This window comes from Pongo abelii, chromosome 6 (assembly GCF_028885655.2).
Source record: "Pongo abelii isolate AG06213 chromosome 6, NHGRI_mPonAbe1-v2.0_pri, whole genome shotgun sequence".
Taxonomy (NCBI): Eukaryota; Metazoa; Chordata; class Mammalia; order Primates; family Hominidae; genus Pongo; species Pongo abelii.
The window spans coordinates 147,536,720-147,563,967 of record NC_071991.2 but is presented as its reverse complement, the minus strand read 5'-3'; the positions used below and the strand labels follow the sequence as shown (position 1 = coordinate 147,563,967).

At 60.6% G+C, this 27,248-nt stretch overlaps 1 pseudogene across 1 annotated transcript in view; it reads right to left on the bottom strand.

The window, feature by feature from the left end:
- SSPOP (SCO-spondin, pseudogene) overlaps positions 1–27,248 on the bottom strand; it is a 60,639-nt pseudogene that overhangs the window by 21,496 nt on the left and 11,895 nt on the right. Inside the window, exons 19-66 of the transcript XR_008527618.1 lie at positions 26,962–27,218; positions 26,477–26,611; positions 25,135–25,331; positions 24,906–25,033; positions 24,729–24,838; positions 24,228–24,377; positions 24,038–24,131; positions 23,777–23,946; positions 23,300–23,533; positions 22,874–23,095; positions 22,176–22,412; positions 21,493–21,621; positions 21,301–21,392; positions 20,988–21,219; positions 20,725–20,877; positions 20,488–20,628; positions 20,213–20,395; positions 19,965–20,115; positions 19,226–19,379; positions 19,069–19,123; positions 17,735–17,839; positions 17,204–17,422; positions 16,967–17,094; positions 16,140–16,284; positions 15,909–16,059; positions 15,312–15,384; positions 14,501–14,558; positions 12,635–12,803; positions 12,208–12,351; positions 10,603–10,773; positions 10,354–10,518; positions 9,433–9,612; positions 9,210–9,332; positions 8,955–9,084; positions 8,746–8,871; positions 8,472–8,563; positions 7,040–7,213; positions 6,569–6,733; positions 5,641–5,892; positions 4,361–4,407; positions 4,012–4,182; positions 3,492–3,623; positions 3,130–3,275; positions 1,664–1,758; positions 957–1,009; positions 557–763; positions 238–408; positions 34–113 (exon numbers count right to left, since the gene is read on the bottom strand). The product of XR_008527618.1 is annotated as an SCO-spondin, pseudogene (transcript). The remainder of the gene's footprint in view (positions 1–33; positions 114–237; positions 409–556; positions 764–956; positions 1,010–1,663; positions 1,759–3,129; positions 3,276–3,491; positions 3,624–4,011; positions 4,183–4,360; positions 4,408–5,640; positions 5,893–6,568; positions 6,734–7,039; positions 7,214–8,471; positions 8,564–8,745; positions 8,872–8,954; positions 9,085–9,209; positions 9,333–9,432; positions 9,613–10,353; positions 10,519–10,602; positions 10,774–12,207; positions 12,352–12,634; positions 12,804–14,500; positions 14,559–15,311; positions 15,385–15,908; positions 16,060–16,139; positions 16,285–16,966; positions 17,095–17,203; positions 17,423–17,734; positions 17,840–19,068; positions 19,124–19,225; positions 19,380–19,964; positions 20,116–20,212; positions 20,396–20,487; positions 20,629–20,724; positions 20,878–20,987; positions 21,220–21,300; positions 21,393–21,492; positions 21,622–22,175; positions 22,413–22,873; positions 23,096–23,299; positions 23,534–23,776; positions 23,947–24,037; positions 24,132–24,227; positions 24,378–24,728; positions 24,839–24,905; positions 25,034–25,134; positions 25,332–26,476; positions 26,612–26,961; positions 27,219–27,248) is intronic.

Genomic DNA, 27,248 nt, shown 5'->3' with positions numbered 1-27,248 from the left:
TCAGGCGGCAGTGCCAAGGGAGCTGGGACTCACCACTAGGTCATCACAGGAGTGAGGGCACGGAGGGCCACAGGGGCTATACTCGGCCCCTTCAATGGCGGTGCAGTTGGTCACTGAGGGCAGACAGGATGGGCCGAGAGCTGTGTGGGGCCATCCACCCTGGCCTCTAGCCCTGCAATGCTTCCTCTAACTCCCCTTCCTCCGTCCCTGACCCCCACCCCCATCCCTGGCAGCTACCTGGGCAGGGCAGAGCCTGGCAGACCTCCCCCTGTGCCCGTGGCCCCTCGCAGTAATCCCCCAGGCCCTGGGGTGGGGGCTGGTCACAGGCCCGGGTCCGGCTCCACAGGCCTCCCCCACAGCTCCGGCTACAGTGGGACCAGGGACCCCATGGACCCCATCCTCCAGCTCCTGGGGACACAGCAGAGGAAGGAGTGAGGAGGGGTTTGGCTGGGGCCGGGGGGCAGCTGGTACAAGGCAGCACCATCCACAGCACACAGTGGGCACCACCCTGGGCTCCCCAGGAGCGTCCAGGCGGGCAGGGCAGGCAGGCACTCACGATCACACTCCGGCAGGAGACATGGCTCCTCCTCAGCCTCGGGGCCTGAGCAGAGAGGTGTGGGGGTGGCTGGCAGGGGCAGCAGAGCCACGGTGGATGGCGCTGTACTGGAGGACCTGGCACAGAACTGGTGCCGATGGCGCTGGGCAGGGCCGCAGGAGGCTGAACACTGGCTCCAAGGGGTCCAGGGTGACCACGTGGGCTCACCTAGGGGATACCCAGGAAGCGGGCAGGCAGGAGGGGGACAGGCACAGGCTGGACAGGCTGAAGACGGAGCATGGTGCCCCTGTTCCCTACCTCTCCTGATGGCTTTCCTCCCCCAGTCTCAGCCCTGGCCCACTCCTGCAGCCGAGGGATGGGGGAGCCAGGGTGCAAGTCAGAAGTGGGGACGCTTCCTTACCCTCCACACAAGGCCAGGAGCTGCAGTTGGCGATGAGCCCAGAGACACAGGAGCTGTGGGGAGCAGCAGAGGGTCGGTTGGTCTATGGGCTGCATTGTGGCCCCCCAAACCCTCAAGTTCAAGTCCTAGCCCCCAGTCCCTGGGAATGGGAGCTTATTTGGAGATGAGGTCTATACAGAGGTGATCGGATTCAAAGGAGGCCACTGAGGTGGCCCTAGTTTTAATGCATCTTGTGTCCTTTATAAGAAGAGAAAATGAGGGAAGATGACGTGAAGAGACAGGGAGAAGGCCACATACAGGCCAAGGAGTGCCAAGGATTTCTGGCAAACTTCCAGAAGAGGAGAGAGGCCTTGAACAGTCTCCCTTGCAGCCCTCAGAAGAAGCCCACCCGCCAACACCTTGATCCTGGGCTTCCAGGATCTGTGAGATCATCAGGGGCCGCTGCTCTAGCCCCCCAGTGCATGGCACTTGGTGGCAGCAGCCCCAGGAGGCTAACACAAGTGGGGAGAGGGAAGACAGGTGGGGGACGGGGGAGGGAGGGGCGCAGGAGGGTGCAGCCTCAGAGGGCTGGACGGCTGTGCCAAGGGGCTGGGGGTGGGGGGCACGTGTGCCTCTGTCCCCAACTGGAGCCAAAGTCCCTGCCTCTGAGGAGGGACAGCGGGTCCTCGGAGGTCACAGGGCCATAATGGGATGGGGCGGTGTCTCACCAGTTTTCACATGGACGAATCACAGTGCTGCCTGGGGGGTAGAGGTGCCCCTTGTAGGCACAGGGGCAGTCCTGGGTGGGCACACACACGTTGTTCTGGAATTGAAACCCTCTATCATCTTCTGGCTCCAGATAGGCTGGGCCTGGGCTCCCCACCCGGGTCAGAGCCAGCATGCAATCCTCAAGTTCCCCCTTAAAAGCCAGCCATCCTCCTTCCACAGATGTGCAGCTCTCCCCCCTGCCCTCACGCTAGGCAAATGCGGACCATCGGCTTAGGGGCCGTGGGGGCGTGGACCCTCCAATTTCTAGGAGAAAAAGACCATCTTAAATTGCAGGACATGAGACTGAACTGTCGAATCCCCATGAAGTCAACCGTGAAAACATGAAATGTGCAATTTGTACAGCAATGGTAGGAAAAGACACATTTTCATCAACAAAATAAAAACAGAAAAACATTGTGCACAGGGAATCTGGACAGAAGTCCTTCAGATTTAAAAGAAACAACCGTCTTGTGGCGCATGATTCAAAGTCGAATGCACTGAAGTTTACGGGCCAGGGCCTGGGAAGCACTTTCCCTGCGCCGTCTCACTGACTCCTGTGACTGGCTGTAATTTTACCCCAATTTTACAAAGGAAGGAACTGAGGCACGGGAATACTATCCCCAAGCTCGCAGGGCTACCAGTAAAAGAGCCTGATTTGGACTCAGATATGATTACAATGTGTCCCTTAACCACACCCCACAGCTCACCCCACAGCTTTGTTCAATCCCATCACACAGCCAGCATTTCCTAGCCCCAATTCCCACCACCCTCTGACTAGAGTGGCCACCTCTCTGCTCTCCAATCTCGGATCTTCAAGTGCAGGACCCCCTCCTTCAGGAAGCCCTCCACACCTCCCTACTCTCCACACCCTTCAATCTCTGATATTCAAGTCAGGATCACCTCCTACAGGGAGCCCCCCATGGCTGACCCAGCCCACTCCACAATGTGCAAAGCTCACTCCCTGCCCGTCTGATGGTTCTAGCTTCATTTTAGGGACTCTGGGTCTGGTTTCCCCAGACTGGATGCTTCTTGAGGGCAGAGACTACTCCTTCCCCACAGAATAGCTCAGCCAGAGACTAAACATACTGTAGGTGCTCGATAAATAACTGGTGATAACATAGTAGACAGAGCACTAGAGCAGGGACAATTCACAAAGATCTTCTAGACCTATCACCATTTTTACCAGTGAGGAAAGAGGTTAGGGGGAGAGGGATGAGACCTGCCCAAGATCCTCTGCTGGTTCCTGCCGGAGCTGAGTTGTGACCCATGAGTTTAGTACCCTTTCCTCAACCTTGCAGGGTCTCCCTGTCTCCAGCCCCATACCCTTTGTTCTTCGCTGTCCAGATCCTGCCTGTCCCTTCCCTGCCACCCCATGGTCCCCAGGCTGTACAGAGGCCTTGCTGGGGCCAGGCAGGGGGACACTCACCAGCAGAAGCATCCCAGAGGGGCAGTGGCAGCCAGGGTGGCAGGTCTGGTTAGTCCCTCTTGGGGCGCTGAGCTCTGCACAGGAGGCAGGGCCCTGGGCACAGTCCAGCCACTGCTTGCCCCTGGGACACATGCCAGGCACTGGCCCTGGGGACACAGAAATTGACAGCCCAGCCCCAGAGCACTCAGCTCTCCCCTGAGCTCCCAACCTGGGAGAGGCACCAGCTCTGGGTATGGGTGGGGTGCTCATGGGGACTGCACAAGGGCTGAGGGACAGGGCTGTGCTGGGGTGGCAGTCAGGGGGTTGACAGTGCCCTGGGTTGGTAAGAAGGAGAACTGGAGGGTCCCCAGGGCAGGCCTCACCTGCGCAGGGTTGCAGGCCACAGGTGGAGAACTCCATGAGGCTGCGCAGGCCGCTGCCTCGGGTGCGGTTCCTGTAACCACCACCACAGGCCACGGAGCACGGAGACCAAGGGCCCCACTCCCCACCAGGACCTGGGGGTGGTACCCAGGTCACCACAGGCCCTGCCTCCCATACCCACCCCACCTTCTCCTCCTCCCACCCAGACACCCCTGGGGACCCTCCACCACTTCACCTGCAGCGCCATAGCCCACTTAAGGTGCCTCACACCTGCTTGGGGGGCTCCAGGATTCGGCCTAGAACTGGGCTGGTCTCTAGGGAGAAGCTGGGGCTATTCTGAGGAGGGGCCCTGTTAGGGAATGCACCCTCAAGGAGTCTCTGGGGACCACCTCTTAGCGGCATCTCTTAACGAAGTCTCTCGCACTTCTCTGGAGGTTCAGGGTGGGGGGTGATGGGCGTCTTCTTGGCTTCTCTCTGGAAGGTTCTTTAAGGAGGTCTCAGGACCTCAGTCCTAGCTCTCACCTCGACATGGCCGCAGGCTGCAGAATTCAGCCTCCATGGTGGGGCCTTGGCACTCAGCACCCCCAAAGGCAGCTGGGGGTGCAGTGCCCGCCCGGAAGCGGCGCTGAATGCCCATGTTGCAGCTGTGACTACAGAGACTCCACGGGGTCCAGGGACTCCAGCCACAGGCCACTGCCAGGGCGTGTTGGGGGCGGGGGGCAGAGGGCAGTGTGTGTGAAACCAGGTCAGTCTTCTCATACTCTAACTTCCCTGGGCACCACCGAGCTCCCAGGAGTTTATCTCAGGTGGGGCCTAAGTCCCCTATGGTCCCTGAGGACCCACCACTGCCCAATTCCAAGCATGGGGGTACCTGGGCAGCGCTCCGAGGTGCATGCCATCTCACCGGAGATGCAGGTGCTGCAGAGAGAGGAGGCAGTGAGGCTCTACCTGGCCATCACGGCCACAGTCAGCCCTTACCCCCGGGGAAGCAGCTGAGACCACTGCAGAAGACAAACCCGAGGGTCTGGGGTGTGAAGCTTGCTGCCCATGTCCCCTGCGAAGTTCGCGATGTGCCCTCAGTGAGCCCCACAATGCCCAGGCGCTGCGCTGTCCTTTGTCCCAAGGTCTCATCCATTTGTATTTATTGGGAAATGACCTCGAGGGCCAGGGCCAGGTAGGAGGGATTTAGAGAGAGCTGGAGTTCTCCTAGGAGGGAGAACTGGGTACTTCTCCACACTTGCTGTTCTCTCCAATACATGTTTTAAAGCCTATTTATTAAATACTGGAGGTCCCAGAAAAAGATCGGAGAGACGAACAGTGAGAAAGAAAGCGCAGGAGGGAGGAAGAATAAAGGAGGAGGAAATCGAAGGAGGGGAAGGGTATATAAAGCAAAAAGCAAGAGGGAAACGAAGAATGGCCCGGGCGCAGTGGGTCACGCCTGTAATCCCAGCAATTTGGGAGGCTGAGGCAGGTGGATCACTTGAAGTCAGGAGTTGGAGACCAGCCTGGCCAAATGGTGAAACCCCGTCTCTACTAAAAATACAAAAATTAGCCTGGCATGGTGGTAGGTGCCTGTTATCCCAGCTACTAGGGAGGCTGAGGCAGGAGAATTGCTTGAACCCGGGAAGTGGAGGTTGCAGTGAGCTGAGATCGCACCACTGCACTCCAGCCTGGGCGACAGAGCAAGACTCCATCTCAAAACAAACAAACAAACAAACAAAGAATGAAGGAAATGAAGAAAAAGAAAAAAGAGGGAAATCGCTTGGAGCACCCTCTGCTGGCAGGTCCTGATGTCAGCTTTGGGTACTGGGCACTTGAATGTTTCTGAACAGAAATCAAGTGGATCTCAGGTATGAAATTATATTCAGGAAAGAGAACCAGAGAAAGCTGTGATGAGAGGTTAGACCCTCTCCCATCTCTAGTTCTATCATAAATCACTCCATCGATCTGAGACCCAATCTTCCCATAAGTCAAATGCGGATGACCACTCACTCTAGTATTCCCAGGACCCTGCCTGGCACCCGTGGCTGCTGTGTTGTGTTTGGGGAACGGAGCACCCCACCACGGGGTGTGCTTGTGAGAGGGAGCCCACGCCTGCCCACCTGTAGATCCCTGGCCCCTCTCCCACATTGTCCCCACGCTGTGACCCACCAGTTGTTGCAGGAGTCCAGGCGAGCCATTGCTCCTGATGCATAGAGCTGCCCATGCAGCTGGCAGGGGCACTGGCTGCGGGGCAGGCAGCTAGCATTGTGCAGGAACAGACCAGGGGGGCAGGTGCACCCGGGGGTGCAGAAGCCTGTACACTCTATCCCGGGGCCCTGTGTCAGACACAGCCGAGGGCAAGGGCCCCCTCCTGGTGACACTGCTCTGCTGAGCGGAACACCATGTCCTCTGGGCACTGGGCTGGATAGGAAGACAAAGCAGGTCTCAGCAGGGGCAGGAGGGACGGGAAGGGATGGGAAGGGAAGGGAGGCAGAGGGGCGGAAGGGAACCTGCAAGCAGGGCATGGGGCGGCAGCCTGCCGGGCAGGACTGTGCCAGAGAAGCCACCCCTCCTGCCCCTACCCTCACAGCTGTGCTCCAGTGTCTGGGATGGCACCAGGACACAGTCACGGCTTTGTTCTACTTTAATACAAATATTCTTGAGAACAGACCACGAGGACTCCAGTCATCTGGGATAGGAGGAATGCTCAGAGGACAAGGGAGAGTAAGGAAGGGGCCAGGGGCTTCAAAGTGCGAGCTCTGCTCCCCCACGATTCTGGCCCTGAGAGTGTTCTGCCCTAAGGAAGGCCAGTCTGACTCCCTCGGGGAGCCCGTTCTCTGGGGAAGGAGGCCTGCCTCCACCAAAGAAGAGCAAAGGGCTGAGGGGCCACAGCTGCTGGGACCTGGTCCCCGGTGGCAGGTGGGAGAGGCAGGGAGCTAGAGGAGACACAAGAAATCCCAGGCTCCCTTAGCTCCAGGCATTACCTGGCATAGAGTCAGAGGGCAGTGATGGGCGAAGGTGAGGGTGGGGGAAAGGTCAAAATCCCCAGGAGCTGGGCCAGGGAGGCCCGCTGGAAAATAGGCAGGGAGTCTGGTACCTGTGCAGGGCTGCGTGTTGCAGTCCCTTGTCTGACTGTGGGGTCCTGGGCACGTGGTGTCCCCTGGAGCCAAGCTGGAGCAGCTGCGCCCGCGTGTCTGGATGCCTCCATCACAGGGGGCTGAGCAAGTGGACCAGGGAGCCCACAGACCCCAGACGCTTGGCACTGCCAGGAAGAGCCCAATCCAGAGTCACAGACACCGGCACGGCAAAGGCAGTCCAGGATAGGGCATCGTGGGGCTGGAGCTGCATAGCTTGCAGGGTCTTAACTGCAGCCCCCAGCCCCCACCTACATCTACCACTCAGGCTGGCTTCCTGCGCGATGGCTGGGGTGGGAGAGGCTTAAGGACAATAGCCAGGTTTGCTCCAACCCTTGGCCCCTCCCAGGTGTCTAGAACTGAATCAAGGGCATTCTTCTTTGCTCCTCATCCTACCCCAGTGTCTGAGCCACCCCTGGGCCCAAGGGGGATACCTGGGCATACAGGGGGGCTGCAGGGCTCCTCCTGGGTGGCCTCTCCTTGGCAGGATGAATCCCCAGGGCTGAGGCAGAGTCGGGAACGACTGCGCCAGCCAGGGCTCCCTCCAGGGGCAAGGCAGCTCTGGGAGCAGGAGGACCAGGAAGTCCAGGGCGTCCAGCCCAGCACCTCTGTGGAGGGGGGAACAGGACGCGCCATTTGTGCAAAGGCCTTTTCTGGCAGGGCTGGGGAGGGTCGGGGAGCCTGGGTTACGTCTGAGAAACTAGGTGGGCAGAAGAGGGCTCACAAGGAGGAGGGAGGCTGCTCTGGGCTCAGGGTGCAGCCTCTGCCCCTTCTCAGCTCACTTGCTGGGACCCCCACTTTCCAGCCCCACCTTTTTTCTGCTTTTTTGGGGGGTTGAGGACAGGATCTGTCAGCTGGAGTGCAGTGGCATGCTTATAGCTTGCCGCAGTCTCTATCTCCTAAGCTCACGTGATCTCCCATCTCAGCCTCCCGAGGAGCTGGGACCACAGGCATGCGCCACCACGACCAGCTACATTTTTAATTTTTTTTTTTTAAGAGATGGGGTCTCTCTATGTTGCCCAGGCTGGTCTTGAACTCCTGGCCTCAAGCAATCCTCCCACCTTGGCCTCCCAATGTGCTGGAATGATCGGCGTGGGCCACTGCACCCGGCCTCCAGCCCCACTTCTCCCCCTCAGGAGCCAGACACGGAGCCTCCTGTGAACCTGGGCTCAACTACATTCCCACATCTCTCTCCTGGACTCAGACAGCACCTCAGCAGGACCACCACCAATCCTCATGTTTCCCCCAGATCAACGCTTCCTGATCCTTCTATGCCAGAAACTGATTAAGAGTCCCTGTGGACACTGTCAATGTCCCACCAGCCACTCTCCACTGGCCCCTCTTTCCCTCCTACTGCAAGAGCCTGGCCCAGACCCCCTGGATGCACCCTGCCTCTCCCCCCTCCCCTCCCCTACTCCTCTTTCTTCCCCATTGCCCACCTCGTCCCATTGCCCTTCACACCAGTGAGGCTGCGCCTGCTCTGCAGAGACCTCCACTGGCACAGGCACTGTCTGAGAAGCACCCGGTGTGTGGAAAGAGGGAAACCGTCTGGCACCTTCAGCTGGCCTCTAAATGTTGCTGCTGGCCTCCCTCAACCCACCAGCCTCACCTCTCCCGCCCGGCTCTGCAGTTGCCTGCTCCACGCAGGCCAGCCTGCTCCTGGCGCCCGGGCAGTCTGGGCGGGAGTCTCTGCCTCTCCCCATCAAAGCCCCTCCACCAAGGCCCGTTCAAGGGCTGCCTCTCAGACTGCAGAGGTGTTACCAATCTCCCACGTAGAGTGGTCAGTGGGTCCCATCCCGTGTGTTCTCAGGGTACAGAACTGGGAGGAGGAAGGGGGAGCTCCCGCATCCAGGCTCCCGGCGATACCTGTCCCACACTCTGTGTGGCAGCCCTGCAGTTCCTGCCGGTCACCTTCACACGGGGCACCCCCCCAGGCTGCCGCAGGGTTGGAGGGAGACCTGGGGAGAGAGGCAGCCCTGAGCACCCGCTCTGCTCTCTCCCTGCCTTCACTCCCACCTTCTTCATCCTTCATCCCCTGTCCGCCATCTTCCCACTATCGCCCCCTCAGGGCTGGCCTGGCTCCTCGCCTCCCTGGGCCCCACCACTCCTTCTCACACCTCCGACCACCCCTGTCGCACACCTGAACCTAGCCCTCACTCCGGAGCCACAGGAGCGGTCGCAGGGAGCCCAGGAAGACCAGGCTGACCAGCCGCAGGGCAGGGGGCAGCCCCCTGGTTGGCACAGCAACTCCCCCTTCTCACACATGCTGCAGGGGAGGGAGAGGCTGAGGAACCGGTCAGGGCTGGGGAGACCCCGGGACAGTGCCCACCCTGGTGCGGCCGCCCTCACCATTGGCTGCAGTTGCCCAGGAGGAAGGACACCCCTGGCCACTTCAGCTCTTCGCCCACCAGGCAGGGGCACTCAGAGAGAGGCAGGCAGCGAGTGTCATGCAGAAGGAGCCCCGGGGGACAGCGGCATCCTGGGAGTATGTGGAAGAGGGCACTCAGCCCCAAGGGGCACGGCAGGGAGGGGAGGCTGGAGACTGGGGGCTGGTGGGCCTGTGTGGGCACCCCACAGTCCCTCTGCAGGCCAGGTCTGCCTCACCTTCCACACAATGCCCACTGCAGCTTCTGTTGGCCTTGGGATCCAGGCAGGAGGGTGGGCACGGGGGCACCAGACCCTTCTGGCACAGATCGGCACTCACATACACACGGCCCAGCTCGCAGTCTGGTGGGAGATGGGCACCAGGTGAGCCTAGGTGTTGGGAGGCCCAACCGCCCCGTGACCACAGTGCTCCCTCCCTGGCCCCAGCCCAGCTCCCCCTTACCTGTGCCACCTGAGCAGGGCTGCAAGCCGCAGGGTGCCCTCTCTTGGGAGGCCCCGGGGCAGGGGGCACCACCGTTCTTGGGTGGGGGGTCCACACAGCTTCTCCGGCGACTCTGATCGCCACCCCCGCAGGAGACGCTGCAGGGTCCCCAGGCCTCCCACGGGGCCCACGCCCCAGCCACTGTTGGGGAAGGCAGCATGTGGCTCCACCAGGAGGGTCCAGGAGACACAGGCTATGAGACAGTGGCCACGGCCACGGCTCCCCTCCTCCCCCAGCCTGGGCAGCGGCCAGCGAGGCAGCCAAGGGCCCTGCCCTGGGCGTTCCACAGCTCCTCTTCTGTCCCAGGAAACCTCCCCTAGGTGGCAGGTGCCTGGAGAAAGGGCTCTAGGTGCCTACCAGGACAAAAGCTCTGCTCCCTGGGAAGGGGCCAGGACTGCGGGGATCCTGGGGAGAGCTGCCCTGACGGCAGTTGTAGGACCACCACAGCCAGGGAGGAGCCAGGGTGGGGCTGAAAGACGCCCCTGTGTGGGAAGCCCCTCTCTGCCATGCACAGAAGTGGGTGAGGGCCACTCCCTTGGATCGATGGAATAAAAGAGTGACAAGGCCTTCAGCATGGCACCCAGGGACAAGTAGCACAGCTGGCTGACACCTGAGGCCCGGCTCCAAACACCCCCACACGCCATCTCCCTTAATCCTTCCAGTGCCTTCTGAGGCAGGAATGACCATTATTTCCAGGCTATACACGAGAACCTGAGTCTCGGCTCAGGTAGGAAAGGAGGGCAGGGCTGGCTGGGAGGCTCTCAGATGGAAACCCACCCCAGGTTTCCCACCTGAAGGTTCCTGAGGAGACTGGGTGGGGGGTTCCCCACCTCCCTCTGGGAGCAGGGGCTTTGCCGAGGGAAGGCTGGGGTGCAGGGCTACCTGGGCAGGACTGCACGAAGCAGGACTGGCTTCAGAACCGGTCACGTGGGCAGCTGCCCCCTGGCAGAGGAGGCCGCAGCAGCTCCTGGTGCTGGAAGGTGAGGCCCAGGCCACAGCTGCGGCTGCAGCTGCTCCAGACAGACCAGGGGGCCAGCACGCAGTCCACTGCGGGGGCACGGGGGCTGGGGCTCAGAGGGGCTCATGCAGGAGGGGGCCCTCAGGGCTGCCCCTGCCCTGGCTGGCACATACCACAGCCATCCTCGTCCGAGCCATCCTGACAGTCAGGCCGCAGGTCACAGCGCCGCTCAGCAGACAGACACTCCCCGCTGCCACAGCTCAGCTGGCTCGGGGAACAGAGGGCCCTTGAGGCTGGAAGCCCAGACAGGGCCGTGGTAGGCACCATGAAGGGCACAGTGCTCGCTGCCCACAAGGCAGGGAGAGAAGGGAGCCACATAAGTAGATTCCTGGCTGAATGATACACTCAGCCCCTTCTCAGGCCAAGAGCCAAAGTGAGCTTGCTGACTGGAGCCCCCGGCCTCCCCCGCTTCCTCCTGATGCCTCCTGCATCCCACGCCCAGAGCAGGCTTCCTTCCACTACGTGTTGGTGAGATCATGGAGTCTTGGGTCTACACAGGCTCTCACACAGAGATTCTAAATGCTTAGGTACCTTCTTCCTGAATGCATACTCCCTGGGCTGGCCCTTCTTGTGACTGATTAACATTGGATTTCTTTGGCCATGATTGGAAGACTGAGCTTTGATCACAGTGATCTACTTTGCATGGATGGATGGATGAATAAATGAATGGATGGATATATGGGTGGGTAGATGGATAGATGGGTGGATAGATGGGTGGATGAATGGATGCATGGATGGGTGTATGCGTAGGTGAGTGAATGGATGGATGGGTGGATGGATGGATGGGTAGATGAGTGAGTAGGTGGATGCATGGGTAGCTGATGAATGGATGAATAGAGGAGTGGGTAGATGAATCGATAGGTGGATGGATGGGTGGCTGATAGATGCATGGGTGGGTGTCGGATGGATGGATGAATGGATGGGTGGATGGATGGGTGGCTGATAGATGAATGGATAGAGGGGTGGGTGGATGGATGGGTGGCTGATAGATGAATGGATAGAGGGATGGGTGGATAGATGAATGGATGGATGGGTGGACGGATGGGTGGGTGGATGGATGGATGGATGGGTGGCTGATGAATACATGGATAGAGGGATAGGTAGGTGGATTGAGATGGATGGGTGAATAGATGGATGGTTGGGTAGATAGATGCATGGTGGCTGGCTGGATGAGTGGATGGATTGATGGACAGATTTGTGAGTAGGCAGATGGATGATGGGTGGCTGATGAATACATGGATAGAGGGGTGGGGGTGGGGGGTGGGGGGGTGGGGGATGGGGGGGTGGGTGAGTGGGTGGGTTAGTGGATGGGAGGGTGAGTAGACAGATGGATGGGTGGCTGATGAATACATGGATAGAGGGGTCGGGGGTGGGTGGGTGGGTGTGTGGGTGGGTGGATGGATGGGTGGGTGGGTGGATGGATGGATGGATAGAGGGGTAGGTAGACTGTTGGATGGGTGAGTGAGTAGATGAGTCTCTTCAAAGGTCAAACAGGTTTTATAAAATAGGCTGAGACCCAAGGCCTATCCTATTCCCGGTCTTGACCACCCCCAAAGACACACACACTCCTGTTTTTACCCATTTTCTCCATTCCCTGCTGCCCAAGCCTCTCCCAGATCCTTTCCAATATGAGCTACAAATGAGGGCAGACACTTTCCTACACTGAAGGATAAGTGCCACCCCCTACCCATAGGACAGCAGGCCCTCCAGCAGCTCACCACAGTGCCTCTCGTCGGAGCCGTCGAGGCAATCCTCCCTGCCATCACACACCTGCGCCTGTTCCACGCAGCCCAGCACCTCACAGGGCGTCTGGCCGGTGCCACACTGCACAGGTGGGAAGGGCCCTGGGGCGACGCTCTGGCCTGTGGGCACCACCACAGCCAGCTGACCGGTCACTTGGCCTGTCCTGTCCTTTCTCCTTTGTCACCTCCCTGAAGCCCCCAACCTCCCTCCTCTTGGCATCTGCTATGCCTCACTCTGCCTATCTTGGGATAATAGAAAAAGGGTAAAGTGGGCTAGGAAACTCGGGTCCTCCCCAAAATGACCTTGAGCTGTGTGACCTTGAACAAAGGGCCTCTGTCCCCCTCACAAGGAAGGTGGGCTTACAGAGGCTTTGCACACACGTAGAAGGGCTTGGCGTCTTACCAGCAGGGGTCGCTGGAGTCACAGGGTGTGGGGGCAGCACCATCACAGCTGCCATACCTGGTGGCAGGGTCCTGGCCTCCATCTGGGATATGGGGGTGGTGGTCACCATCTGCAGATTCCCCATGGTGAGGCACCCCGGAGGCTGGGCCAGGACTCATGGGCCTTGTCTCTGTGGGTGTAGGTGGAGGGAGGTGAGGCTTGCCCAGCTCCCCTTCCCAGGAAAGGAAGGTGGGGGCCCTCGAGAGGGTATCCCAGGCTTCTTGGTGGTGCAGAGTAATCACAGGTGCCGCGGACCAGGCTTGGGGCAGCAGGGGCTGGAGAGGAAGGAGGGCGAGGGTGCCAGGTCTGCTCTTTCATTCTGGCTCATCCTCCCCTGGGCCTCACTGTGCCACCTGCCTGGGCCTCAGCTTTTCCCCATCTGTGACACTGGGAGGCCTTATAGACTACTGTGGCCCCTCCCTATGAGTTCTGATGGAAGTTATTCAGAACCTGGCTGGGCTGTTTCTGTATCTTTTGTGAAAAGCAGACAAAGCATTTGATGCCTTCTGAGAGGCCTCGGATCAAAAACATCCAAGGAGCACAAGGACTTTGGCTGAAAGTAGAAGACTTGTTTTGATCTGAGATTTTTATTCTATTCCCAAGAAGAAACACATGGCAACTTCCCAGTTCAAACTCACCATAAAGTAAGATATTTAGGGAGACAAAGAACTGAGGTCATTTTAACACAGCAGCAGAGGGAGTAAACACTACCAGAGACCCAGGGTGAGTTCATTGTTTCTGCTGTAAACAAACAACAACAACAAACTGATTTTGGGCTTCCTGGCAGCTACAGTGAAAAGGGTTAAGAGTCTCATTTTCTGGCAAGAGATGCATTCAAAGACAGCCTTTTTTTTTTTTTTTTTTTTTTAAAGAATCAGACTGAGAATGAAATTAGAATGTATCCCATGGGTCTGCATGTGATGGATCTGAGGGGTGGCATCAATTGCTTTGTCTGCTTTTCACAAAAGACACAGAAACAGTCCGGCCAGGTTCTGAATAACTTCCATCAGAACTCACAGGGAGGGGTCACAGTTGTCTATAAGGCCTCCTAGTGTCACAGATGGGGAAAAGCTGAGGCCCAGGGGAGGATGAGCCAGAATGAAAGAGCAGACCTGGCACCCTCGCCCTCCTTCCTCTCCAGCCCCTGCTGCCCCAAGCCTCACCCAGGTCCTGCCCATAGGGGCTAGAAATGAGGGCAGGAACTCACCCACACCAAAAGCCCTCTTACCACCCCCCCATCCCCACAGGACAGCAGGCCCTCCAGGAGGCAGCTCTCTGCTGGCTAGCAGGCAGGTGAATAATCAGGTAGCTCCAGGGAGGCCAGTTCATAACCAGGCAGAGCCCCTTCCTTTCTTATATAGAAGTGTGCCAACTTGGTGACCACATCCAACTCCCGTGCCCACTTAAGACATCTGATGCCAGCAAACGCTTCAGAAAGGGGGGCCTGGCTCCATGGATGGTGAGCAGAGCGAGTGCAGGCTGGAGCCAAGTGGCCTCCCACCCCCATGGGGGAGACCTGTCCTGACCAGGCATCTGGGGAGGCAGCCACATTACAGGGCACAGGCTCAGTCCTGGGAGCTGGCCTGGAGCTACCCGCCCCGCCAACCTACAGCCACATACCTTGGAATCCCAGGGGGTGGGCAGAGGCAGGACCTGGCCATGTCCAAAGTGACCAGTGTCTCCTCCCTGAGCCAACCCCATGACTCTCTCGGTTGTGGGGAAGTCAGGGGTCAGGAGATTTGAACCCCTGAGATGTAACTGCCCCTGGCTCTGGAAGAACAGGTGGGACAAGGGTTTGGGGAGGAGGCCTGGAGTCTGTGCACACACCTGTCGGGGACGTGGGGGATTCCTGCCCGGGAGGCCAGTGCTCAGTCTCTGCCAGGCCCTGCAGAGGGAGAAGGCTCATCACCCTGCACAGCCCCAGGCCCTGAGGGCAGCTCCCATCCCCTGAGGATACAGCCTGGGCGCTCACAGTCCCAGCACTGCTTCCTGTCCATCTTCCTCCCCCGCAGCCCGGGACAGAGCTGAGGATGCAACTGCCCTTCCAGGCACCAGCCCACTGCCCTCAAGGAGCTCGGGGACCTCGTTCTCAGCAGCCCACCAGGATGATCCATTTCAGCTCTTGCCCCTCAAACTCCCCTTCCCCCACCCAATGCACGTGTCCCCCCCTATCCCCTACCCCACCCACACACTCTGGGTTGCTGACCAGGCTATTCCAGGTGGCAAGGTGCTCCGCGCCTTCTCCACACTATAGACACCCCTCTCCAGCCCTCAAGTCTTGTCCAGGAGGCCCCTGGGGACCGGGGCACAGGGCTCTTTTCGGCTCTGAGCACCAGATGCCCTGGTGCCTGCCCCGTGGGCATAAGCTCCCTATCAGGGGTACAGGCTTCTCTTGTCCCCAAACCCCTCTGGGCCCTCGCTCTGCCTGCACGTCTCTGCATCTCTGTGTTGCCCCAGCCCCCAGCCCTCTGCCAGGCACCGGCAAGGCTCCTGAGAGCAGTACCAGGGAACACACAGGAGGAAATGCTGCGGAGAGGGGAGATGCGGCCAGCTGGTGCAGGAGCAGGGCTGGTGAGGCCATGAGGCGAGGTCCCTGTCCCCCCCACTCCACCCTCTGGGCCCAAGGCTCCACACTCACCTCCCTGGGCCAGTGCGGCAGCTGCCCCGGCTGGGCGGAGGAGAGGGCCAGGGTCTTGGCTGTGGAATGGAATCTGGGGAGAAAAATAGCCAAAAGGGCTCCAGGGGCCCTCCCAGCACCAGTGCCCCCCTTCCAGGCAGGGGCGTCAGTGTGCTTTTGCCGGGCCTGGGGTCTTTGCTGGGGTGGGCTTTCAGGAAGGACTCTGCCCACTGAGGCTGGACAAAGGCGATGTTCCCAACCGTAGCTCCCAACTTGACCATGGGTTAGAATCACCTGAGGGGCTTGTAAGACTCACATTGCTGCACCCCACCCCTGCAGGTCTGGGCGGGCCCGAGAACCTGCCCTTCTAACAAGCTCCAGGTGCTGCCGATGCTGCTGGTTCAGGGCCCACACCTGGAGAACCCCTGAATCAACTATGAGAAAGGCAGGGAATCCTAGAATCCAGGTGGGAAAGGGCCTTGAAGGCACCTGGCTGCAGCTCCTCAGCATGCAGGGTCTGGGCACCTTGGGGGTGAAGGCAGTGCCGGGCCCTCCCACATGGCTGTCCCCTTGAAGGCCAGGCCAAGGGCGTGAGCTGCACAGCCGGCCACAGTATACCTGCCAGTGCCCTCAGGCAGCAACACACAGCCCTCCTCATCCGAGCCATCCTCGCAGTCCAGAACACCGTCACACGGGCCCCCTCTCAGGACACACTCACCACTGGCACAGCGGAGTCCAACCCCTGGGCACAGAGGTGCCGGTGGGGACCCTGTGTGGAGGACGTATGGCTCAGGGCTCTTCCCACAGCCCCTCTCTCTCCTGCCCTGCCCACCCCTGTACAACCTGTACCTGGCTCGCAGCCCAGCAGCTCCACCTGCAGGGGGACATCGCTGTGGTGGACATCGGGGGGCCACACCCTGACAAACCTCGCCTGCACCATGCGGCCGAAAGTCCATACGGCAGGGTCCAGGTCGTCCCAGTCTCTGGGGAAAAGCTGCTGGGAGAGGATGCTGATGACAGCTTCACCTCTTTCTCAGGCTGACCTCATGACTTTGAGTGACCCCACTTTTTCCCCAGTTTTCACGGCCCCTCCCAGAGCCATGCCCCCCACCCTGGCAGTAGGCATTTGGGCTCTCAAGCCTGGAGGGGGCTGGTCCTGGACTGAGCTCCTCCCGCTAAGCTGGAGGTGCCTCTAGGGCAAAGGCCAGGTCCTGTTCACTGCTGTGTCCCCAGGGCCTGGCTCGGCACCTGGCACAGAGCAGGTGCTCCTGAAACAGTTGAGACTTAACACACAGCATGGACTGATTCCTACTGCTTCGTGCGGTTTGTCTCCTGAGTGGGAGGCTGTGCCCAGGCTGCTCTCCACGAAGACCTGCGTGGGTCTGGGTTCCCGGAGGCCCTCAGTGAACTCGGTGTCTCCCCACGCTCTCTCCCTTGCAGGCTTCACACACCTGCTGAGTCTGAGCCACTTGGATGGTTTCCAGCATCCATGTGACAGTGGCACCCAAGCCTCAGCTCCACAGAGCACAGTCCCTGCTACTCACCAGGTATTCAACAAGCATCGAATGCAGGCCATGCCCCTTGGGGAGACTAGAAGGCCCTTGGGGACAAAGACTATGGAACCCACAAAAGGGCATGGTGGGCCGCTGGCCCCATCGGCCTTGGGCAGGTGGTACCTTGGGCAGGGACAAGATGCCAGGCAGGATGTCATGATAGTCATGCCAGTGTAGACCATTGCTGCTGAACTGGAGTGAGAAGCTGGTGGCATATGCGTTGGAGGAGCCAGTCTCCGGCACGATGATGCCTGGGGAGGGAGGGGCCAGGCCAAGAGCAGAGGTCAGAGCTGAAGGAGCTACACCTGCCGCCCACCCATCATCACTGCCTCCCCCTCAAGCACTGCCCTCCTCACTGACCAGTGAGGTTCCGGGGCTGAAGCAGGTCCAGCTGCAGGTAATGGGGCTGAGTGTGCCACCTGGCATAAGCATCCCCTCCAGCGTGCCATCCCTGAGGGCCGGGCCCCTGGGTGGGAGCCCCCAGGAAGGCAGCCCGGGTGGGGTGTTCCAGCTGCTGGGACGATGCATGCAGACTCCCCTCAGCCAGTCCGGCCAGCCCCAGGGGAGAATAGCAGGGGTCTGGGTGCAGAAGAGAGAGACAGGCTGGAGTGGGGGAGGACACAGGGCGGCAGGAGCCTGCAGGGACACGGTTAGGAAGTCGCACGGGGAGCTAGGGGATGTGAAAGGCCCACATGGGTGACTTTAGCCCAGGAAGGGAAGAGTCAAGAGGGGCAACTTACGATAGGATGACTCCCAGATCCTTAGGATGACCATCCACAGTGTGCAGGGCAAGGAGGATGTCCCCGAGGGCCTGTTTCCCCTCCCAGGTTGGACAACCTCTGGGCAGCATGGCCCCTCTCAGCACTGCACTCCACAGCATATGGCCCTTACCTCCTGGCGGAGGCAGAATGTAAGTGGCCAAAGGGAATCTGATCTGGGGACTGGGAGCCGGAGCTGCGGCAGGAGTGGCCGTGGGCTGGACTGTCTGGTTCTCTCCTGTGGGAGGAGACTTCAGGGTCAGGAGACAGAGACCGAGAGGCTCACAGTTCTTGGCCGAGCATTCAGGCCTCTCCCCACTTCCTAGAGCACTTTCTCCCTGCTGACTTCCCAGGAACAATCCCCTAGCTGGGAAAGGTCCCTCCTCCTTCCCTTGGTGTGAATCGGGGGCTTTCACGTCCACTGAATATTTAGAGAACATAGAGTAAAACTGCCAGCCTGAAACTACTTTCAGCCCAGGACCCAGCAACTGCAGTTCCTAATCCAGGGGTGCTGACACCAAAAAGGCACCTTCATGGGCATTAGAAAGGGGCTGCCTCTGGATGAAAGCAGCTCTGTGGGCTGGAGTCTGGGTCCCAATCACCAGCTAACTTGTACAGTGAACAACCTGTGCAGCTGAGTATGCTGGCTCTGCTTTAACCTCAGCAACCCGTGGATGCACTTTTAGGATAAGAAAGCTGCAGCCTGACCAATGTGGCAAAACTCTGTCTCTACTAAAAATACAAAAATTAGCTGGGCATGGTGGTGCATGTCTAACCCCAGCTAGTCGGGAGGCTGAAGCATGAGAATCACTTGAAGCCAGGAGGCAGAGGTTGCAGTGAGCCGAGATCACACCACTGCACTCCAGCCTGGGCGTCAGAGTGAGACCCTGTCAGAAAGAAGAGAAGGGGAGGGGAGCGGAGGGGAGGGGAGGGGAGAGGAGAGAAGGGGAGGGGAGGGGAGGGGAGGGGAGGGGAGGGGAGGGGAGGGGAGGGGAGGGGAGGGGAGGGGAGGGGAGGGGAGGGGAGGGAAGAAAACCTGGACCCATAAATGCATCCATTTCAAGCCTTTGTATTTTCCTGTTTCATTTATAACTCATTTTCAGGCAAAGATACTTTTGAAAAGTCCAACTTAACTCTGTCTTGCCTGTTCTAAGAGGAAAAGAAAAGCAACCAGAGGAAGCAGATCTGAGCAGAACGAGAGGAAAGAGAGCACCTCAAAGGTGGCACCATGGGGGAGGCAGAAAGCCCCCAAAGAACAGGAAGGCAGGGCGGATGGAGACGGAGGGCAGAAAGAAGCCTTCCCACCCCGAGGTCCCCTCCTTCCCTTGACATGCAGAACTCAGGCTTCCCGCCACCCTGAGGCTGGGGTATCCAGCCACCCCCGCTCAGTGCCCCTGGTTCCCTCTCAAAGACCCCGCCGATTGTCCTCCCCCCGGGACTTCCCTGTCATTCCCCAGGCACACTCACCAGGTAGGGCACAGTGGCAGCATGATTCTCCCGTCCCCTCCACCAAGACCCAGCCCTGCAGAGGCACAGAGGTCAGGCCGCCTGCCTATCTCCAACCCATTCCACCAGCCTCCACACCCCCTCCAGCTCTGCCCACCACACACTCCAGTGCCCTCACCTGGGGGCAGCTGCCGAGCGGGCAGTAGGGTGAGCAGCGTGCGGTGAGGTTGTGCAGACACTGGCACACCCTGCAGGGGTCCCCACGCCAGCGTTCCCCGACACGGTGGACCTGGCCCTGATGCTCACACCCCTCACAGGGCTCCGTCTGGCACCTGAGAAGGGAGGATGTCCCTGGCCTGGTGAAGTGGCTCGCTTGGGGTAAACAACTCTCCTGGTTCGCCTGGATTGAGGACATTCCCAGGACTTGGGACTTTCTGTGATAAAACTGAGGAAGTCCTGGGCAAACTGAGACATCTGGTCACCCTCTAAGCCCACTCTGCCCCTGCACCTGAGACATTGCAACTGGCCCAGAAGAAAGCCAGGGAAGCAATTTGTGCCAGCGCTGCAGCCAGCGCCGTGGGTCCCAGAGGAGGCTGGGGAGGCCGCTATGGCAAGAGCCCCCTGCAAGCCTCAGCCCAGGAATTCAAGCTGAGTTTGTGAAGCTGCATCTGCGGGCTCCGTCTACCTCTACCCACCTTCAAGACCTAGAGGGCATAAAACCAGAGAAGGGGAAGGCCAGGGGTCCCCAAAGAGGTTCTGGGACTCCTAGGGTTTAGACGGGTAGGGGCACAGGGCAAGGGTTCCGAATTGGGGATGTGTGGTGGATGGGGGAGGGGCACACAGGAAGCTTCCTAAGTGGGAGGTGGGGTGCGGGTCAAGGTCCCTGCAGGTCCCCCGGTGGGTGGGGAACAGAGCACCTGCGTGCCTTGCGGTGGATGCCACGGCACTGGCGACCTCGGCCGGAGGGGCGGGGGTTGTTGGGGCTCCGGAAGGACCACTGGATGCTCTGGCTTCCACAGGGGCCCAGGCACTCAGCCCAGGGTGACCAGGAGGACCAGCCACAGTCCACTAAGGGAGGGCCAACAGTCAGAGCCTGAAGGAGGTGGTGGATGCGCAGCTGGGCGGTCCAGGGAGAGGACTAGGGACCCTGAGGGAAGGGCCTCACCAGCACAGTCCGGGTTGAGTCGGCAGCGTCGGGGCCGTCCGTCTCGGCAGATGCAGAGCCGACAGTCGGCCTTGATGCGTTGCCCGGGCCAGTAGCGGGTGCCGTCCACCAGGCAGGGGCACTGCCAAGGCCACACACACCACCCCTTGCTGCCCAGCACCTGCCCTTCTGGGCACCAGCAGCCTAGAGGGGGCCCAGGGTGAGGCTTCCATGCAGAGGGCTGTTGCCACAGACCCACACCCTCGAGCCAGCGCCTGAGCCCAGAGTCCCCTTACCAGGGCTGCTGCAGGGCCGATCAGGTGGGCACATGACCTGGCCAGAGATGTCATCACAGGTCAGTGGGCAGGGGGCACAGGGCTGGAACGTCAGCTCCCTAGAGCAGGTGGCATTGGGGCAGCCGTCCTGAGGGCAAGGCTCTGAGAGAAGCCGGAAGCAGAGGTCAGAGGTCAGGGAAGGGAGCTCTGCAGAGAGGACGGCCTCCCACCAGCAGCACCATCCTCTCTTCAACTCACTGGTCTGGCGGGTGATGTGCGGGCCTCCGGGCAGTGCAGCGCAGGTGCGGCCCCCATTCTGGGGTGGGTGGCACTGCCGTTGCCGCGTCATGGTGCCCCTGCACGGCTCAGAGCACACAGACCAGGGGGACCAGGCGCTCCATTCACCGTCCACTGTGAGGCAGGGGGACAGGGCAGGCAGTGGGGACCATGCAGGAGGGCTGAAGGCCTAGTGGCCTTCTTCTCCCTTCCTCTATCCAGGCCCCACCACCCCAGCCCCTCACCTGGGCAGGCTGCCGTGAAGCAGGCCTGAGACTGGTGCTCAGGCCCTGGGCAGTTCTGTAGCACCAGGAGGCCGAGTGGGGAGCAGCGGTGGCTCCGGCCCTGCCCCCCGGGCCCACATGTCCGGCTGCAGGGCCCCCATGGGCTCCAGGGGCCCCAGGCCCCACAACCCTGCTCTTCTGGGGAGGGGCCCACCTGTCCTGGCCCTCCACAGTCAGGCTGCCCGTCACACACCTGGGGAGGGAGTGGGGTCAGGGCTCCTGTGCTGGGAGGCAACATGGCACTGCCACCTCTACCACCCACTCCCACCCTCACCAGCTGGAAGCCTATGCAGGTGCCATTGGGGCAGGTGTATTCTGGGCAGGGAAGACCTGTCCCGTTGGGGCCTCCAAGGGCTGGCAGCCCCCCTGGGAAAGAAGAGGAGAGAAAACACAGTGAGCAGGGGGGTGCGAGCTGTGTCCCGGGCCCAGCCAGCGGGGCCTCCCTCAGGGAACAAAGCGTCCTCACCGCAGTCCAGCTCGTCCTCGCCCTGGGGACAGTCTGGGATCCCATCACAGAGCTGCTCAGGGGTCAGGCACACCCCCGGAGCCACACCACAGGGAAAGAGGCCAGGGCACGGAGGCAGCTGGGTGGAGCCTGCGGGCACCGTGAGATGTGTCCTGCTCCGCTCCTGTCCCCTCCTGCCCTCTCCCTGCAGAGGGGCAGGAAGGCGGGTGGGAGGCGGCCAGACAGGCCAGCCTGGGAGGAGCTGGGGCCTGTGGACAGCTCCCTATAGCGGGAGGTAGACAGGACCCGAAGGGCTGGCTTGCAGTGACACAAAGGGTCTGCTCAGGTCTGGTGGGGAAACGCTGAGGGCGGGACCCCTCCAAACAGACACACTCCCCATCCCCGCAGAGCCTCTGCCCACCCTCTTATCCCTTCTCGGCCAAGTGTGGGGAAAGACAAAGCTCCTTTCTTCTCTCCCCTGGGCCTACGTGGGAGGGTAAAAAATTTTCAAATAAAGTTTCCCGAAAAAGATCAAAGGAACGCAAACGTGGCCCAGCCTCGGATGCCCCCAAACCTAAATCGCTCTAGCTGCCGCGCCCACCTGTGCCTCAGGAGGCGAAGGTGGGGATGGTGCTCGGGAAGAGGTGGGCCTGCCAGCTTGGTCAGCGGGGGGCCGCGCACGGCCGGGGGCGCGGGAGCCTCACCGCAGGCGTGGGGGCCCTCGTCCGAGCCGTCGGGACACTGCCGCACGCCGTCGCACAGCTGCTCGGGGGACACGCAGTGACGGCCGCGGGCGCAGGGCGCGTGGTGCGGCGCGCAGGGCCCTCCGCAGCCGCGCTCGTCGCTGCGGTCGGCGAAGTCTTCCTCCTGGTCGCAGCGCCAGCCCCGCGGGGTGCACTCGCCGCTGCCGCACCGAAACTCGAAGGGGCCGCAGGGCGGCGCTGCGGGGAGCGTCCGCGCTGGATCCTCTGCCGGCGAGCGCCCTCTCACCCCCAACCGCGCCCAGGTCCGTCCTTCCACCTCCGCCGCCGCTCCCCTCCCTGCTCCAAGTCCCTTGGCCATTTCCTGGGCCTGGCCCTAACCCACCTGCAGCCCCTTCCCGAGAACAATCCCTCCTGCATTTTGCCGCCCTGTTGGTTTTCCCAAAGCTCTCCCCTGGGCCAAGAATTTCCATGAGACTCCCTGCAGCTGGGAGGGAGGCCTTGAATGCCGGGAAAGAGTGTAGACTCTTTCCAACGCCCTTCGCTTCATTCATTCCAGCGTCTTCGGGTGTCTCCCACTGCGCCCTGCTCCTTCCCATCCCAGAGCAGCGCCACAAATGCCTCTCTCCGAGGCTTCCATGCCCCTCTCGCCCAGGCTTCTGGCCACCAGCTTTCCCACCTCTTCCCTCCAGGAGACTCACCAGGGCTGGCGCTGGCCAGGGGACTTGACTCCGTGTCCAAGGAGCCAGGGGAGGGGCCAGGCAAGGTGCCGGCAGGAGGCGTGGGCAGAGAAGGTAGGGGGCAGTGTCCGGGCCCCTCATCAGCTCCATCTGGGCAGTCCCAGACTCCGTCACACAGCTGGATGGCCCCCAGGCAGGTGCCATCGACACAGGACACCTCCCCGGGGACGCAGGTCACCTGCCCTGCAGCCAGAAAAGAAGAGCTGGCCCTGGGGCACTGCCCTGTACTCTTACTGTTTGGGGTGCCCCAACTCCCACACCCTCAGGACCAACTTCATAGCAGGAACCTGGCAAAGGAGGGGGGAGGTGAAGTCGGGGCTGTTGAGGAGATGGGCCTTGCGGGAGGGAGTGCCGGGTGGGCTGGCGTCCAGGGCGGGGACAACTCACCCAGACAGGACTCCTCGTCAGCAGCGTCCGGACAGTCAGGATGCCCATCGCAGAGCAGGGCCGGGGGCAGGCAGCGTCCATCGGCACAGGCCAGCAAGCCCTGGGGGCACGGGCAGCCCTGCTCATCCGTGCCATCTCCACAGTCATCCTGGCCGTCACAGAGCAGGGCCAGGGGCAGGCATTGGCCGGAGCTGCAAGTCATCTGCCCCTCCCCACAGCCTGGGGCGGCACAACCTAGCACGAGGCAAGCACGCAGGCTCAGGACGCTGCTGTTGGGGCCCAGAGAAGCCCTGAACCCCAGAGGGACCAGAACACCCTCCCTTCCCGTCATCCCTCCAAGCCACAGGTAGCCCCTGGCAATGGGAGCAGCAGCTAAAGAAGCCACTCCAGGACAGCTGCCTTGGCCCCAGGAAACTCAGTTACATGTGCAAGGACTGACCAACCCTGTCGCTTCCACACACGGGCAAAGACACTCACCCTCCTCATCAGAGCCATCGCCACAGTCGTCCTGGTTGTCACAAAGCCACCCATGGGGCACACAGTGCCCATTCTCTTGGCACAGGGCCTCTCCCTCTGCACAAGCAGGCACAAGCTCCTCACAGTGGCCACCGTCACCCCCACAATGCTATTGACCTTCCTGGCACGTGCTGAGCACACAGTGTCCTGGGATCAGCCACAGGCTGGGCTTGGCCCAGCGCTCCCTCAATAGGTCCCCCCCAAGGTGACCTCCCCACTCACCAGTTCCCGCAGTCCTTCTGCAGCACAGACGCCGGCGGGAAGGAGTTGCGGCCCCACTCACAGGGGCAGGAAGCTGGCTCCAAGCAGGCTCCTTCTGAGGTCACAGAGTGCAGGGCTCAGAGCAAAAGGGCACAGTGGCCCCTTCCCAGTCTCAGTGCCCCTCCCCTCTGCCCTTTGTCACTCTACACACCGTGCAGCAGAGTCCCCTCGGGGCAGAAGCAGCCCTCCACTCAGGCCACCACCTGGCAGTGCCACCCGGGCTCAGGATGCTGCTCATGGCAGGTGGGGGGACACGTGGGGCCACAGGCCTCATATATCTGTCCCCCTTCACACTGCAGGGCTGGGTGGAGAGGAGAGAGCCTTGGATCACTGAGGCACAAGGGCAAAAGGATGCAGCCACACCAGGCTGGCTGGCCAAGGTGACCACCATGGAGGGCAGGGGGTGTCTGGTGTAGACCTTGAGCAAGACCCCCCCTGGGCCGATGTGTACCATGTCAGCTCTACTCGGCAGCCGTTCTTGCATATATGGCTCATCTAGAAAAGTGTCTGGCACAGAGTAAGCACTCAATGCACAGCTTGCCCTTGAATGAATGAACGGCCATCTTGTGGGACAGGAGAAGCTCTTTCAAGAAGTGGAGCCTGTGGCAGTGGCAGGATTTAGCATTGGGAACTGAGGGCGGGGCACACTCACGGCAGAGCTCCTGGCTACGCCAGCGCACGTGGTGCCCATGCTGGGCACACTCATCTGCGTAGGTGGCAATGGCCGAACAGAGGCACTCACAGTCACCCCCTGAGTCGCAGCTGTGGGAGGAAGCATTCAGTCCCGGCACCCCCACCTCTACCCCACTCCAGGTTGGCCCCTCCTTACCCGCAGGCGTCATACAGGCACCACTCATAGTGCTGCTGCGGGGGGACCTCCGCGTGGCATGATGCGAAGAGCGGCTGCAGGAGCGCCCCGCAGCGGGCCCGAGCCCAGCCAGCCCGGTGTGTGTTCATCTGAAGGCAGAGGGTGGCGTCTCCAGCACAGTGGACCAGCGGACACCCTCCCCAGCCCTGCCTCTGGGAACCTCCCTTCCTGCTTTCCCGCCCGCACTCACTGTGCAGGGGTGTGGCAGGTCTCCTGGCTCAGGGCAGAGGGGGCTGAGGTGCCAGGAGTGGGCGGCCAGTTCAGCTGTGGGATCCGGGACACCCTGGCGGCTCCGCAGATCATTACTGGCATCTCCATCAAAGTCACCACACAGCCCAGCCACGCGACCACGGAACTGAGGGGACAGTTGCACCAGGACCCGAGTCCCTGGTGGCAGCATGGTTAAAAGTGACCCCACCAGCCCTTATCTGGGCCAGAAGACTCAGGGTCTGTTTTACCACCACCAGGTGCCACCCCCACCAGGGGGTATGGTTACCTCTTTTGTGGGGGGATGATTGGCGATGATAAATGAAGAGACCTACATTTGGGGGGCTCAAGGTGGGAAGTGGGAGCCTATTTTCCTAACTAACACCAAGCCAAGGGCTGAGGGGGAGGGAAATTCTCCATCAGGTCAGATTCCGGGAAACCAGACTCCGGGATGGACTGTGAGGCCCAGCAGCACCAGCCTCGGTGGCGGCAGGCTGGGAGGGTGGCCCAGCGGCTCAGAGCCAAGTCCATATAGGGGTTATCTGGGTTTCCCTCAGTTCCGCAGAAGCGGTTAGATATAACATATAAGCCAACTGCTTATATGGGTGATGGGAAGTTAGGAGATTTATTTTCATTTCGCCTTTCTAAAACTTGATATTTTCTCAATGTTTCCCTTGGTGTGGAAGGATTGCTTTCATAATGATGAAAAAGATAATTATGAAAACCTAATTAAAAAAATTTTTTTTTCTCGCTCTATTGCCCAGGCAGAGTGCAGTGGGGTGATCACGGCTCACTGCAGCCTTGACCTCCCAGGCTCAAGCAATCCTCCCATCTTAGCTCCCAGGTAGCTGAGATTTCAGATGCGCACCACCGCGCCCAGCTAATTTTTGTATTTTTTGTAGACAGGGAGTCTTGCCATGTTCAACCCAGGCTGGTCTCAAAGCCCTGGGCTCAAGGGATCTGCTCACCTCAGCCTCCCAAAGTGCTGGGATTACAGTTGTGAGCCACTGCACCTGGCCAAAAACCTAATTTGGAAACTCGGACCTCCTGCATGGACTGGGAGGTAGGGGTGGCACTGGGCTGGGCACGGGGCAGGGCGAGTGCCAGCCAGGCAGGGAGGTAAGGTGAGAGCTCAGGGTCCTAGCCTGGCTGTCAGCCTAGCTCTCAGCCTGGAAATCTGCCCTGTGGAGGTGTCAGGGGCTCAGTGGAGGGAGACCAGGAGGAGGGAGGGTCAGGCGTTGGGAGAAAGAAGTTGGGGTGAGTCCAACCCTATGGTGCTAAGGCGGAGCACGGCTCCAATTGTTGAGGGAGGGCAGGGGCCTGACCTCCATCCCAGAGCAGGGTGAGGCCCAGGCGGGTCGAGAGCAGCAGGAAGAGGCCAGCACGATGCAGGCTCAGCCTGGGGCCTGTGTAGACCTTGGGGGGCATCACGCTCACCCCATTCACCGTCACTGCCCGGCCTGTAGAGGAAGAGAGGCATTCAGGCCCAACCTGGAGGAAAGGGTCCTCCAGATCCTCATGAGGCTCTCTAGCTCCCCCGTCCAGCCCTTCTTTTGCTTCTCTACCTATGTGACCTTGGGCACGTCATTAGACTTCTCTGGGACTTAATTTCTGGGAGCCTTCTGGTATTATGAGTCCCAACCAAGAGGAGAGGCACCAACCCCATGGCATGGAGGGCAGCCAAGTCCAGTAAGGAGCCGGCCAGCAGTGAGCAAACACAGGGAACCCCGTCCCCGCCCACCTTGCACAGCTGGGAAGCCATACAGGTGTGCCCCTCCCTGGCAATGTCACCCTTCAATGTTGCAGCCACCTCTGAGCAGGTGCACAACAGTGCCCTCCAGTCGCACGGCCAGCGCTTTGGTGCAGGTGAGACCGCTGGCCCCACAGGGCAGGTTCTGGGCAGAGACTGTGAATAGGCCACTGGCCTCTCGCACCAGCAGATACTCGCAGGCCCCAGGAAAGGTGAAGGCCAGTCCGTCGAATGTCACATAGTGGGGGGCGCCTGAAGCCTGGCACCGCCCACTACACCGCTGGCCTGTGCAGTGCCACTGCCGGCCCCGGCACACGCTATGGGCAAGGTGGGGGAAAGAGAGTCAC